This window comes from Pseudopipra pipra, chromosome 3 (assembly GCF_036250125.1).
Source record: "Pseudopipra pipra isolate bDixPip1 chromosome 3, bDixPip1.hap1, whole genome shotgun sequence".
NCBI lineage: Eukaryota > Metazoa > Chordata > Aves > Passeriformes > Pipridae > Pseudopipra > Pseudopipra pipra.
In genome coordinates, this window is record NC_087551.1 from 10,957,035 (window position 1) to 10,972,754 (window position 15,720).

A 15,720-nucleotide genomic window follows, 5' to 3' on the forward strand; every position below is an offset into this window, starting at 1 on the left:
TCCCTACTCTGTGTCTCACCTAAGAGGCAGCATCGCTACCCTGCCAACCACGCAGCAAAGCCATAAGCAGAGACTCTTCCAGCATTACAGTAAACCTGAAAGCTGTGAGGTAGGCAACAGTTTGCAAGCTGAAGGGGAAGGGAGGACAGAGCTGACATCTGCGGTGTTAGGTTAGGAAGTATTCAGCTAAAAGCAGAGGAGGGAAACAGGAAAACGCCACTATCCCAGCCAGGCTCCAGTTTGTGAAGAAGGACCTTATGCTAGGCCGTGTGCTTCACGCTGGGGAGGAAGCACCTCTATGAGTAAAGCTCTGCAGTTCATTCATTTCCTGCTGCTGCAGGAGGACACATGGGAGGGGTTTCAAAAACAAAAAGAAATTTAGAACTCCTTTACAAAAGGTAAGTCACAGTCACTGGTAGAGTCTGAAGCAACCCATTTCAATGCCTTTTGATTTTCTAAGTCCATTTTCATGCAGGAGTTGTTTCTGCTCTCATTTTTGCAAACCTGAATACCAGAAAACACCATTTCCCTGTTCGCCAGTGAGTGTCTTGTAAAATGCCCTGCCTCGGCTTGGCAGTGCTTTACTGTGGGATTGCAGTGGGTCACCCCATGACTTTGCAATAGTTAACAGTGCTTTATAACTCCCAACTGCTGTCACAGGCACATGAGGCTGGGGGATGTCTCTGTGCATTTACAGAATGCTGCGCCCTGTCGTACACGTGGCTGTGAGTGTGACATGCTGAGACATCCCTGGGAGAGCAGAGCTGTTAATGCTACAGCGTGACAATCATACTTCAAAGCTAATTGATGATACAGGCTTGCTAATTTTACAGAGGTTAATGGATCTTCTTGGAGCTGTGTGTATGAGGATTGCTAGGGACTTAGCATCTTTTTCTCCCCCGTGGAGTTCTTTGACCATATATAGCCAAGGTATCAACTTACAGGCCTGGGATTTCAGCTTTCTGTTTAGATTTCAGATGAAAGGCTGCAGTTGGAAATTACTGTTATAAATATTTCCTGCTATCTGGTAGCAAGGCTGACTTCAGTCCCTTCTAAGGAATTCACCATAATTATCCTTTACAACAGCTGCAATGAAAACTCTGTTCCTGGCAAAGGCCGGTGAATGGAGCATGTCCTCCAGCTGCCCCAGTGGGATGGAGCTGCACCACGCACGGGAGAGCTCACCAGGGTGTCCTGGGTGAGGGCAGGGCCCTGCTGTGACCCTGCTGTGACCCTGGCTGTGGTGTTGCCGGCCTCGGCACCCAGTGCTGCAGCTCTGTTGGTTTGCTGTGGGACCGCTGCTAGGGCAACACAAATGTGTAATGTCATGTGCTCCAGCAACTCTTACAAGCCAAAGAAAGTGCACGCAAAGCCCGTTGGTGATGTTTTTAGGCTGTCTGCAAGCACAGAAAGAGGAGAAACTCTTGCCTTTGCAGTCTCAAACCTGCCTGGTCGCTTTCTCCTTCCTGGCAGGGCTCTGCTGGCCGTAGGCTGGCCAAGGGGCTGGTGGAGTGGCCAGGTCTGGGTCAGTTTGCAGAAGCTGGGGTTTGAAATGCGGATGAACCTCCTTTGCCCTGTCCTGAGGCTTGCAAAGGAGATGGAAGTGGTCAGTGGAAAGGGCAGCCTGCAGGTAACTTCTGCTGCAGCCACATAGGGCATGGGAGGTGGGACTGGACAATCTCCACATTGTGGGAGCCAAGGGATTCACCTGGGCCCTGCTCTCTGTTGGCCACCAGCAATGAGTTCCCAGAGTCAGGGAAGGAAGGGAAGTAAGTGCCATCCAGTTCACCATCCAGCTGTCCTTATTTCATGAAAGAATGTCTCCCCTTGAGTGCAGCCAGTGTAGGGCACAGGCTGGACATTCCTGGAGGAAACTTTCTGTGGTTTCCATTCCTAGGGAAAAGCAATGAGTGCAGTGGGCATTTGGGGCCATCATCACTCGTTTGGGACAGAAGCCTGGGTAAGTGCTTTCAGTCTCATGGCTGACTGACCGGTTTTTTGTCTCAGTGCTCAGAGTAATAGAAAGGAAAAGGGTGTCACCCTGCCCAGGACTCTTCCTTTTTCATTTTCCCCTTTATCTCTCTCATCTACCTTTTAAAATCTCTTCATGTATCAAAACCCCACATCAAACCAGCCAGAGCTGCCACAACTTGCAAAAGGGCTAAAAAAAAAAAAGTGCAGCAAGATCAGTTAGAAATCCTGACTCCCAGGGCCTCTGAAAATTTGGGCCACAGAAATGCTGCACAGTTGTGCAATTTAGTGCCTCTGAAGAAGAATAAATTTGCTTTAAAAAAAAATCCATCAGCATATTGCATATATTTATAGTTAGCTGCAAGCCTTTCCAGTGAGAACTTTTAGAATTTATTTTAAATTAAAGTGACTAGCATGACATACCAGTACTTAGCCTTTTAACAAAACATTTTAGTCATATAAATACAGTTGCTATTATTAAACTCTAGAGAAAGCTAGCAAGCTGCTCCAAATAACATCCCTCTGGTTTGCCTGTCCGACCTCTTCTGTTCGTAGCCAGAACCAAGATATTTGAACACCTGGCTGGACATCAGGGGTTCGTTTTATTTTCTGCTTCCTTGATGGCTTTTGAAGCTTGTTTTAAACTTTTGATTCCACTTTCGCTTCTTCTTTCTCTCCTCCTTTCCATTATGTTACTTCTTATAACTTTTTCCTTTTCCTTCAGGCTTTTTTATCATTTTCCTCCCCCTCCCTCATTATCCAGGGAAGCCCAGTTCCCAGTGGTACTTTTTGGCCTTCTTTCTGAAAGCATCCAGAAGCCCGTTTGCTGAATCAGTTGCTGGGACTGACTTTAAGGACAGAACAAGTTGCCCTCTGGGTTAGCAGAGAGTAGGGGTATTTCTGTGCATTGAAAACATGCCTGTAGGTGAGATTTTAGGAAATCTCTGTCTGTTTATCCTGTCTATATTTACATCTTTCAGAAGTGCCAAGCAAGACCAAATTTTGATATTCCAGAGTAAATAACACTAAACATGTTGCTGACTGAGTGGCAGACAGATTTTGACCTGTGATTCGTACAATGCAGGGAGAGCCTCCTTTTTGGGGACCTCCCCATCAAAGAGCTGTCTATAAGGTAAAAAAACAAGTAACCAAGGACTGGGTTTATTCCAATCTCTTCCACGTTAGTCTTTACCCAGTTTGTTTCCTAACAAAAGCTGAGCAGCTTTTCCTTATTACAGCTTTTAAGCCTATGTGGCTGCTAAGAGAGGGAGGATGCAATAAATCATCCAGTCAATTAACAAGGGGCTTTCTCCTTATTTGTAACATCCTTTCAAAGCAAATGAGTATGACTGCTAATGAAAGGAAGCATATGCAATAATTTAAAAATAGGTGTCTGAGGTCAGTGAGGAAAATCTTTGGCCTGCTGTGTGTAGCTGGACCTGGCATCCAGCATCTCCAGTTTGCCTGATACTATGAATGGGAACCCCTGTGCAAAGGGGCTGCTGCTCCTAAGTGTCCCTCTCAGCTCCTGTTCTCCAGCACAGGCATCATGTTGAGAAAACCAGCCTGCTTCTGCTTGTGTTCCCACTAGTGCACAGCTTGTGTACTAGTCCAGCAGTAGCCCTTTGGCATTTACCCAGCCCTGCCTGGCTCTCCTTGATCTGAAATCATCCTGCCTCTGCTGGGAACCCCCCTGCTTGCCAGTCCTCTTGGTGCATGCAGGGTCCTTTTTACATGGTGTGTTACCAGCTGTCCTGGTGCAGATAACCACAGAGCAGATTCCCAAGAGCACCCACATCAAAGGGGCTACCCCCCTTTGTCTCTGCTGTCCTTCACCTCCTCTGCAGCTGTGCCTCTAGCTGTCACCATGTGGGCCACATGCTTTTGTACTGTCCTCCCACAACCTTTAGGGCACTCTCCCTCCTGTGCATCACCTCTCCACTTGCTCACTCCCAGCATCCACGGTAGCTTATTGCTTCAGTATTTCCACATCCAGTGGAATGCCAGCACCATAAATCTCGCCTTTGCAGGTGAGAAATGGAGGCACAGGGGTCTGGGATCAGCCTGCAGGAACCTACTTGCATGTATCATTGCTGCAACTCCCCTGCCAGCCAGTGGAGTGGTGAGCTTTCTGAAATTCAGCAACCCACAGGTGGGATTTGAATCTGCTGAGAGGAGAAAACAAGCAACTGTGTCCTAAACCTTGCTGTCCTTCCCTTGCTGGCTTCAGTCAACAAGTGTCTCCTGAGGGAAATCAACAGACCTTCACAGTGTTTCTGATATGTGTTAGGGTTTTCTGGACTGAAAGGCTGAGTTCAGCTCTACACACTGCATTTCAAACCTGGAATAGAACCTCATAGGTTTGGGGCATAGTTGTTTTTTTTTTTTTTAATAATTCCTTGAGATCTGTCATATTGCTTGGCACCTCCCTTCCTGACAGTCTGTGTCTCTTAATGTGCATTATGAGGGAAAGCCAGGGCAGCCACTCATGACTTGGAGGTCCTGAGCCATGTACCTGGGAGACACAGGACTCTCCAAAAATCTATGAGCATTGATTTGATGGTCCAAACAAGGGCACATCCGTATCAGGCTGGATGGACAGGATACTGGACAGCAGAAACAGAGGGTATCACTGTCCAAAACAGTGTGGGTCCATGGTGTTCCCCTGCAAAGCCAGGATTTTCTGTCTATGATATGTAGTGGAAGTAGGAGAGTTTAAGATTTTAGCGTTTATCTTTCTCTCCAACATGGGACATTGAGAGGTATCAGGAGCATTCTCTGAACATAATTTCTGTTTGCTTTGTCCTTATTCCAGGTTTTCTTTCCTTTTTTTTACCTCTCTTAATTCTGTCAATTTAAAGGACTCTAAGTGTTGTGCTTCAGAATGAAAAGCAAACTTAGTTATGCTCTGAAAATAGCTGACACTTTGCAGTGATTCCCTCTGTCCCTGTCTGAAGTGGTCACTTTGGCCCATCTCAGCTGTCCCACCCTGATCTGCTGCTTTTCCCCAGCTCAGGAGCACTCACGCGTTCACACTCATATACTTCCCTTCTCACCACAGAAAATGGGGCCTGGCAATGCTACTGCCAGCATGATTAGGGCAGTAATCCTTAATAACCAGTAACCAGGAAAAAGACAAACACTCAAGCAAGTATGAGGCAAAAAAATCATTTAGTCCCTGTAACAATTACTTTATTGTTGGGGTTTTTTTAGCCTCGAGGTTTTCTAGCCCTGTTTTTCTGGTGGTTCAAGAGATAAAAAAAGCCATATCTGTAGTTTCAGTAATCGCCCAAATAATTGCATTGCTTGTAAACTGCGTGGTAATGAGCATGTGTACAACTGTGATGCAGAAAGCAGAGCTAAATCTGGCTGAGAGTGCCAAGCAATATGCACTGCAGAAGTAATGATTATTAATAGTATGTGTTGACTTAAGCTGATAATGCCCCAGAGCTTTCATTCTCTGTATCTCACCAGCAGGAGACGGACACTTGGAGCGGAAGACAAATACCTTGTAACTAGGAAACTGCCTGTGCCTGTACTTCCTGGGGGCAGCATGTCCTTAGAGACAGCATCTCACCAGGATGGAGCCTTTGGGGTATATTTTGAGCATAGGAAAACCAAAATATCAGAGCAGGGGATGGTGGCCTGTGTCCTTACAATTTTCTTTGCACAAAAAATTCTGAAACTGCGTTTGGGTGTGACAAAAGGAGACACAAAGCATGGCGCAGGTTTGTCTCTGGGGAGGACTCTTGTCTGAGTTAATTATTCCCATAACCAGAGATAATAAGTGCTGAGCCCTATTTTTGGAAACAAATGCAAGGTGAGCTAGTGAAATATTAAATAGGAAAAGTTATCATCTGAAAGGTAGAGCTCATTGAAGAGGGTGAAAAGAAATTTAAGTGGAAAAAATACGAAACCTTACAGTGCTGAAATAAGAAAATGCTGGAGTAATCCATTAAAAATCCCCAAACCAACCCAAAACCTAGTATCTTCACTTTATCTTTGCTTTCTGGTTCTTATTCAATCTTTCCAAACAGGACCACAGGGACTGTCAAGTCCCTGGGAGGGGTGGGGAAGAAATTCTTCACTTACTTTCTTTAAACTGCTCTCTTTTTCTACCCTCCATCTTTTCCAGAATTCCTTGGGTTTATGAAAAGAAATCTCTGATACAGCAAAAGTAAAAGTAAAACCATGACTGTGGTAACTTGTAGCATTTCAGAATTTAGAAAGCTGTTTAGCAAAGAGAAGTAAGGGAGCAGTCTTTCTTCCTCTGCATTTTTTGACAGTTTTGAAAAATTAATGAAAAGCTGGAAGGAAAGTAAAAGAAATTGGTAGGAATCAGCACCACTGAGGATGTAAAGTAATGGCAGGGAAATAGATATTTCAATAACAACAACAATAATAATAGAGATATAATAAGAACACTGAAAATAATACTGTAAAAATTAGTCTGGAGAAATGTGGTATTCAAACAATTTGTTTAGAGGATAGAGAGGGCTTGACATTTTCAGAAAATAATTACAAGATAAGTTTTGGGTTGTGAAAAAACTTTTAACAAGATATTTTTGGACAGGTCTGATAGTACACATTATTCCTCTACAGAGGATTGTGGACATTTAGATGACAGAAGGAAATTTTCCTTAAGCCAGAACTGCAAGTGGCCTCTACTCAAATGTAGGGATCTATGCTGCCTTTTTTAAAGATCTGAGATCCCTTATATTCTAAAGGAAAACTGGGACAGACTCCAACCATAAGGGCAATTAGTACCTCAGATATGAAATTTAGAGCCAGAATTGTCACAAAGAAAGGTATTTCTCATTGCACTCGTACCATATGAGCTGGAATTACAGTTGGTAAAACAAACAGCTAAAATGTGATCTATGGTATTTAGAAAACTGGTCTTATTGCACAAAGTGGTGATTTTAAGGGATGGTGCCAAACAGCAGAGTGCAACTTAACATCATCAGAGCTCAGGAAATACCACCTGCAACTCAGGGGCATTGGCATCTTGTTTAGTCAAAGCTTTCATAAGGATTTTTCTATCCATCTTGGCCTGGATAAGGCCTCTGAGAGGCACTTTTGGCAGTGGAGAATTGTCTCTTATGAGCTTTCACCTCTTCTCCAAGAGTGGGGTAACTGAACCAATGGTGTCCATGGCAGCAGGTCATGGAGGTGGCCTTCTGCCTCATGCTGCCCCACCTCCCCATCACATCAATGCCTGCAGGGACACTGGTTATGCTTGAGAGAGCAGCCTTTTCTTCCTCACTTGGAGTTGAGAGAAATGTCCTTGCTGACATTTTGTTTATGGATGGGAAGCCATCAGGGAATCACATTTGCGCTCTCCTTCCAGGCTTGGTTCAGAGCATACAGATGTGCTGACACAGAGTGATATACAAGAGATAAATGTGACCTTTACCTTCCTCCTGACTCGTCCATCTTATCTACTGCTAGAGGAACTGGTTTCATTGCAGGACTGGGGTGAACAGGGACCTTGGCAGCTGAGCTCTCTCAAATCTGATCTGTAAGAGGTGGAGGATACAACCACAGACACAGTACAACTACCTCTTCCCTTCTGGGTATTTAACAAGAAGTGACTAAAAACCTGGGAATGGAGCACTAAATAACTAAGAACTGTAGTAGTAATGGTGGGAGGAATAGATATTTTTGTTACTTACACTTGTGAACAAGTTTCTAGGATCACAATACATGGCACCCATAGAACTAAAGGATCATTTGGGGAGCTAGGGAACAAGTGCACTCTTTTAAGAATGATCATATTTAAGGATAGGTGATTGGTCAGGCATCCATGGACCTCTGTCCTGACAGGCCTTAGGAAGTGGTATCATTGGTTTTCTCAAGTTGAAAACAACCAAAATTGCTTTTGTTGCAGAGTAAGTGGTTTGGATCTCATTTTCCCACTGCATATTGTACTTTGTGAACTAAAAAAGACATGAGAAATAGAAGTGACTGATTTTTCCATTCCTTAAGCTGCCTCCATGTGGGTTGATTGCTCAGGGGATTTCAAGGCAGACTGAAACACAGACAAATGCCGACTTCGTGTACGCTCTTAAATATTGCTGTGTTTTGAATTTTATTAGAAACTTGGCAGGCTTTTGCTTGAGCTCTAACTGCTTTTTCTGCCTTCACTTTATCAGCTGCCATAATTTTAGATGCGCAACCACAGTGTGCAACCATATAGCCCAGCACGCATGAGCAAGGGAAGCACTCTAAAAACATGTCTGGTTAAAGTACTTGTCAGATTAGTAGCTGTCAGCCAGGGTAAATTAGACCCAAAATGGTACACGCACAAGTGAGGAAATCCATTCTTCAGCATGCCTTGTGCTATCAGTCCTGCTGTGCTTGGACAGGAAGCTTAACCCAGGAAAAAAGTAAGGATCTTCCCTCAGTCGTATTCCCAGAGTTCTGCCCAAAGACACCTTGGATATATAATATACTCGAGGGCACATATATTCAAAGGAGAGGATGTGATAAACCCGCACATCTGTCAGAAGGTAAACACAGCCTCATGATGTTTCTGAGCTGACTGCAGCTCTAAATCTGCCGATGAGGCAGACATAATTCCTTGTGTGAGACACTGAAGACAGATGTACAAATCCTAGTTTAGAATGGGAAGTAGGTATTTTTCCATTGCTCCAAAGAAGCCTTTGACTTGTGAACTCAGTGCCCTTTTTTTGGTTTTGCTGCAGTATGTCCTGTTTAGGGTCCAAAATACAGAATAGCAGATGCTCCTGAATCTGGCTGATTAGGTCTCACAAATCATTGGGAACGTGGATGACATGAGCAAGGTGGGGAGAAGAGATAGATGCAAAACTTTTGGAAGGAACCCAGATCCTTTGGAGCAGCACCTGTCCTCAACACTTCGATGACCTAAAGGCAGGAGAGAATAAAAGCTGACTGATAACTGATGATGATGCTATTAATGTGACGAGATTGTTTCTTGAGCATGGCTCATGTTTGGGAGATATTGGCAACTTGCCACCTGCAAGGGAGATATTTGTGGTCTCCATCAGTGCAAGAGGAAGAAACTCCCTGTTTGCTTTTTGCTTCCCACACAAAGAGATCCTATGCTGGCTGGTGTGAAGATTCCCCACTTGTGAGGAACTGAGATGCGCCTCTCTGCAACAACTTGATTTTCTATGGGAAAGATAGCTCTGCTTACCATAAATTCTGGTGCTGCAAAATATTCTCGCCTTGGTTTTCCTCCAGCACAGACAAAGCCTTAGTACCTGCTGAGTAGGATTCAAGGAAATGCTGAAGACCGGACTGTGACTGGTGGGAGATGTTCTACTGGAATCCCATGTCGTGTTCTGAAGTAGTCCTGCAAGCTGGAAGGAGTGCCAGTTATGGACTGTAGCAAAAGCTGGTTTATTCTGCAGTACTGAAATGGGGGTCTTAAGTGGATTAAAAAGCTGTGCTACATCAACTCTCAGCTCTCAAATGACCAGCCGTGGAACTCATGTGCATCAGGAGAACAGGCAGTCCTGCTGACTCCAGGTCCATGCTAGCATTAGCCTCTCAGTCAGGACGAAGCCTTACAGGAAGACAGTGTGGGTTTGATGCTGGTTGGGCAGTTTCAGTGTTAGGCCGAGGCCTCTTCTGCAGCCTGGCAGCCCTCAGTCCCATACCTGAAGCAGCAAGTCAGAGGCACCCACCTGTATCGTCTTGTCCCCTGACCCTGATGGCAGGACATTCGGAGAGAGCAGAAACCTGCTTGCCTGCTCTTTTCTTTCCCTGTGGATGCCAGTGCAAACAGCATCGCCTCAGGCACAGTTGTGGGGGCACAGTTGTTCTTTAGGGCACTGCAACACAGACCTGCCTTGGGGAAAGCAAGGGCTTTGCCTCGTGTGGCTGCCATCACTCTCTGAAGCAGTGGTTTCACCACACCCACAGAGAAACACCAGGGAAATTACCCAGGCTTCCAGGCACTCTATCAAAACGCCCATGTCACCCAGTCTCAAGATGGAGCAATAACAAAGTGGGGAAAGGTAATCTGTACTCAGAGCAGTTTTAATAAGTTAAATTGAAAATAAATCACTGCAGATGTGGTGGCTCTCACCTATGCTCATCTCCTCATTCTAGTTTCCTTTCCATTTGCTAATTCCTCTGCCGCAACACACTATTATCCTGGTTTACTACCCAGCTGAGGGAAGCTGGAACATTCTCTAATTCTGCCTTGGAGAAGAGCTACACTGGAACAAACCAACCATCTTAACCTGGGAGAATAAATTAGGAAACGAGGAGAACTGGAAAGCCTGACATTTTTGATGTTGCAGAACGAGGTGTACCTGACTGAGCAAACAGGAGAGCCCACAGCACTTTGGGATATTTGTGTGCCCCTGCCTCCCTATGACCACCTGGAAACTGAAAGCCCACTGTCACGATGCCAAAAGGCAGCCCCCCAGAAAGGGGATCTTTATGGGCTGCCCCCCCCCATCATTTCAAAGAAGTTAAAGCAAGGTCTGAGAAAGCATCTGGGTGCTGGAGACCTCAGGAGAAGTGGCTCAGAATAGAAACACTTTGCCTCATCACAGCCCTCTTGGAAGTCATCTTTCAGCTGGGAAGGGTTTGCTTCCCTCTCCTTACTGACAAACCCTGTTTGTAGAGCAGAAGAAACCAGGGTTTGCACACTTCCCTGGGCAGTTTTCAGGTTCTTGCGTGAAGGGCAGCTGTTTGTGCCTTGTTTTTTGCCATCAGGGATGTGGGTCTTTGTTTTGAAGCAGATAGACAAAGGCAGCAAAGCACAGATGTTTCATGGTCATGAATTTGGAGGGAAGACCAGACTGTGCTGTTAATTTGCCATGCTTTGGGAAGCCAGACTGCTCCCTAGGTATGGCTTGATGTGCTCCTGGTCTAGCATCCAGCTGGCCTTGCTTGCACTGCTGTGCTTGGTAATGTCAGCTATGGCGCAAGAGCTGCCGAGTCCACTCTCACACCCCACACTCCAGCAGGGCCAGACAGCCAGTGGCTGCAGAGACTCTCACGTGCAACCAGCTAGAACCAATAGCAGCAAGGAGTTTTTAAAAAACTATCATTAACAATTTGATTGCTTTAAGTTATTTTTTAATAAACAAGATCCCAGGCATTTCTGTCGTCTTTCACAACAAACCCTCCTCCTCTAATAAATAGATGATTCTCAGGGTGCCTGTTATATGGCTGTTTGTGGCATGGTTAAAGCCAACCCCTTAAGGCTTAAAATCAGCTCTGGGTAATGCTGAAACCTACAGAGAAAGAGGTGCTGGAACAGCGGGGCTGCCTGGAAATGTCATAGAATGGAGTTCCACTTTGAGGCTGCTGGTGAAATCTGCAGCCAAAAGCCTGCCTGCTGCTGTCGAGCAGGAGCCAGATGAGCTTGTGGGAGCTGAAGGATGTTGTCTATGCTGCATCAGTCAGCAGAGAGCTATGTGAGAGAGGGATGAGTTTCAGGAAATGGCTCTTGCCATGGTGAGGCAGGACCCACCACCCCCATGCCCAAGGCATGTCAGCAATGCCAGAGTCCAGCCAGGGGTTTTCTCAGGCAGTAGCACAGTGGACTGAAATGCAAGGCAGTGATCCAAAGCAATTTGAAGATGTTATTTCCTGCTCTCTTCCATTTGACATGAACCCGTCTCTCCTGGCAAGAGCCCAGAAGTGCACTGTCGCTTAGAATCACAGAATCATAGAATCTGTGAATCATAGAAGGTTGGAAAAGACCTCCAACCTTTGACCAAATACTACCATGTCAACTAAACCATAGCACAAAGTGCCACGTTCAGTTGTTTCTTGAACACTTCCAGCAATGGTGACTTCACACTTCCCTGGGCAGCCTGTTCCAATGCCTGACAACCCTTTCAGTGAAGAAATTCTACCTGCTGTCCAACCTGAACATCTTGTGGCCATTTCCTCTTGTCCTGTCACTAGTTGCCTGGGAGAAGAGGCCAACCTCTCCCTTGCAACAACCTCCTTTCAGGTAGTTTTATAGAGCAATAAGGTCTCTCCTGAGCCTGCTTTTGTCCAGGCTAAACAATCCCCGTTCCCTCATCCGATCCTCACAGGACTTGTGCTTCAGCCCTTGATCAGCTTCGTTGCCTTTCTCTGGACTCACTCCAGCACGTCAATGCTTTCTTGCCGTGAGAAGCCCAGAACTTGATACAGGACTTGAGGTGCAGGCTCAGCAGTGCTGAGTACAGAGGGATAATCACTTCTCTAGTCCTGCTGGCCACACTATTTTTGATACATGCCATTGGCCTTCTTGGCCACCTGGGCACACACTGGCTCACATTCAGCCAGCTGTCAATCAGCACCCCCAGGTCTGTTTCCTGTGGGCCGTTTCCCAGCCACTCTTCCTGCAGCCTGTAGCACTGCATGGGGTTATTAAACCTCTGACTCGGCCCATTGATCCAGTCTGTCCAGATTCCTCTGCAGAGCCTTCCTACTCTCCAGCAGAAGCTCAATAACAGCAAGCAGGACTCACCTTGTGGCTCACGCTTAGCTGCCGCCCCACCCCAAGGCTTCTCTGCCCAGCAGCTTGGCTCACTGACAGAGCCCATGCTTGGGGATGAGAGCTGTTCACCCGTCATACGAGGGGGAAACGAAGGTCATCTGGGGACCCCGATGCAGCACAGCTTGGGCTTTACTAGAGTGTGAACTGCATGTGCATCCCAAAGCCTCCAGGAATGCTCTAGCTCCCCTGGTAAGATTGACACACCTGTATGTTTTGCTGCAAATGCAATTAATTAATTAATATTACTTTGATGACCAACATTTCAGGGTGGTTACACTCCAAATGCTTGGTGTATCTGTGTGACTCTGAAACCACAGATACCATTTCCACTAGTTCATCTTCTCCCTCAGTTGTCTCAGCCAGGTACTATGTTCAGAGCGCAGGATTCTGCCTCTCCCCAGGCAGGACCTTCACAACACACTGTCTCTATGCAAGCAGAGAAATATTAGGGCTGAGGTCCCAAAGGCCTGTCAGTCCTAGATGAATGTTCACTATCAGTCTGGCTCTATGCGTGCTCTGCAAAGAGCCAACTGCCTTTTGGCCACATCGGCCTTGCTGTGCGTTTCTGGATGAACCTGCAAGGAAGCACATGCCTGGGATGTAATGTGTCCTGCACACCTGTGCTGCATGTGCAGCAAAAGTTTCCTTGTTGCAGGTGGATGCAAAGATGCTGACTCAAATCCCTCAGGAGAATAAGGCAAGTTCTTTGTTGGCTTGTCCATGTCTCTGGATTATTCAAGCAATTCAAAGTAGAGAGTAGGTTACTCAGAGACCTTTCATGAGAAGCCAGAATGAAGATAGCCTGGCGAAAAATTCAGGGAGATTAGGAAAGCTGAAGCAGTAGGATTCCCCTGGGCAGATAGCCAGGGAGGCTCTGTTGAGGAAGCAGGATTGATATGCTGGAGATGATGGTGGGATAAGGTCAGAGAAGTGGGTGCTTGTAGCTTCTGCAGCTGACAGTATGCAAGTTTACTATGGGTTCCCCTTGCAGATATTTTGTTCCCTGTATTTCAGGAGTATTGCATAGGGCAGAAATCAGTGCAGCTTTTTAAAATGTAAGCCAGTGCCTCCAGCCAAATCTGGTTTTGAATTTGGGAGCAGCTATCAACCAGCACAGCCCACTTCTTGAACTCTTCACAGTTATTTGTGTCCATTTAGTGCTTTGCACATCTGTGCATATCAAGAGCTCCCCAGTTATAGAAATCTGGCATACAGAATCATCTCTTTTGGGACTAAGTGAAAAATTTGCCTTGTGTTGCCTGGTTTTGGCAGCTATTCTCACCCTTTCGTCCGAAGCCCTTGAGATGTGAGAAGCAGGGATGGTTCCTTGCACACTGCAGATGGGCTGCTGCATGACAGAAATGAAATGATTCTCTTATGTGTAATCCAGAGGCTCAGCTGAGTTACTCATCAAGCTCTTTATAAACCACTTTGTAGACTGCCACTGCTACTTATTACTTATGATATCTTACATTGTCTGATGAGTTACAGTATTTTGCCTGCTGCTTCTTCCATCACGTTGAACTCTGAGCTGCTTTAGTGTATCAGGCAGCTTCCACTGACAGTGCAACGCAGCCCTGCCGATGAACAGCGAGTGGTTTTGAAGTGCACTCTGCAAACAACTGGGTATCTGGAAGCTAAAGGATGTGGGCTTCAATCATGTGTACTTAGAAATATTCATCATGGTGGGAATTTGGTAAGGAAATTTCTCCAGCTCTCTGTCTGTGTTTTGGGGCTAAGCATACATGCGTTAGTCATGAGGAGGCTCATTCTCTGACTGATATGCAGGGTGTTTGGGTGCAATAGGATTTTACATGTATTTTCTGGAGCTTTGAGTTTCATTTTCTCATCAACAAACACAAGTCTGTGTAGGGATGAAAGGCACTGAAGTGCTGGAGAAGATTCTGGTGGAAACTATGTGGGAGAAGCACTGATATGAAAGTGTCTAACTTTGGTTTATCATGGTGTGGTCTTGGTGGGGATAAGAGGATCAGCTGAAAGTCTCATACACTGTGTGCTGCTGGCTGTTGCTGCTAACTTTTTCTCTTCTAAGAAAAAACTGCTCTGTGCAAGGTGGAAATATTATAGCTGCTCTCTTTGAAAAGTCATGGCTTCTGAACAGCTGCCGTGTCTGGAAGGCAGGCAGTGAGGTAATCTGAATGCATCAACATGAAACCCCTTTGCAGCCATTATGATCATTTATGTCACAGCCATGTCAGTGGCAATGGTGGGAGACAAGCCTTGCTGGTGACATAATCCAGGAACCCACTCTTTGCTTCAGAAGATGATTCCTGCTATCAATATCTCCAAGATAAAACAGTCAGGACTTTCAAAAGATATGGGGAGGGGATAGCCTGCCTGCCTGGCCCTGAGCCGCAGGGAGAGCTGGATTTGGCTCAACCTGAACAGTCAGCAATCCCAGGAGAAAGCTGCCACAGGAGGCAGGGTCTGTCCGTGCTCCCAGCAGCAGCACAAGGCTGGCAGGCAGACATTAGTGATTGGAGCTGACCCTCGGGTTTACTGTAGACTGCTAAAATTTAGCCAGAGTCTGACTATTGACCAGTTAAGAGAAATATGATTTTTTCTTTCAAAGAAGCACTGCTTGGGGTTGAGTCTAAGACTTTGGCAGTTACCTTTAGCATTAACTCTCTTGTATTTGATTGGCAACACAGCTCTGTTTTGTAACCATGTGAAACGAGAGGGATTTCCAAAGAGATTTGGAAGTTTTCCCCACTATCTCTAGGAAGAATCCCTCCCTGCAGCCTCGCAGTCCCGTTCCCCCCCACTTATGTCCAGAGTCCTGGAGAAGCTCCCCCTGTGGTCACACCCTGGATTGGTGAATTCCCTATCCAGCCTCTCTCTTCCCTTTGTTGGTGCACAGCATTGCCCTGTTTTGAAATTGTTTATTTTTCCCCTTTCTACCTTCAAACCTTGTCAGAAATCAGAAAAGACCAAGGACAGGACATTTTCCCCATGGTGTAGCTCAGGAGGGAAGGTGCAGAGGGCCACCACACGGTAAGCAGAGCTGGTTGGCAGAAGGCTGGGGGAAGAGTCCCAGCCACAACTGGCCCCAGGCGACCTTGGCCAGCCTGGCTGCGGCCCCAGGCTCCACTGCATCACCGTGACCTACATACACCCCTGCTGCCAGTGGATGTGTTCCCAGACTTTTAAAGAGTTTATTCCTCTTGGCCTTGGTGGGAGGAGCAAAGAAGGTATTTTGGGGCCAGGCTCAGCGCATTGCTTGCCTT

The 15,720-nt window shown here is 46.2% G+C and overlaps 1 protein-coding gene across 5 annotated transcripts in view; it reads left to right on the plus strand.

The window, feature by feature from the left end:
* Nucleotides 1-15,720, plus strand: part of SLC8A1 (solute carrier family 8 member A1) — a 128,321-nt gene that overhangs the window by 35,094 nt on the left and 77,507 nt on the right. The window lies entirely within an intron of this gene.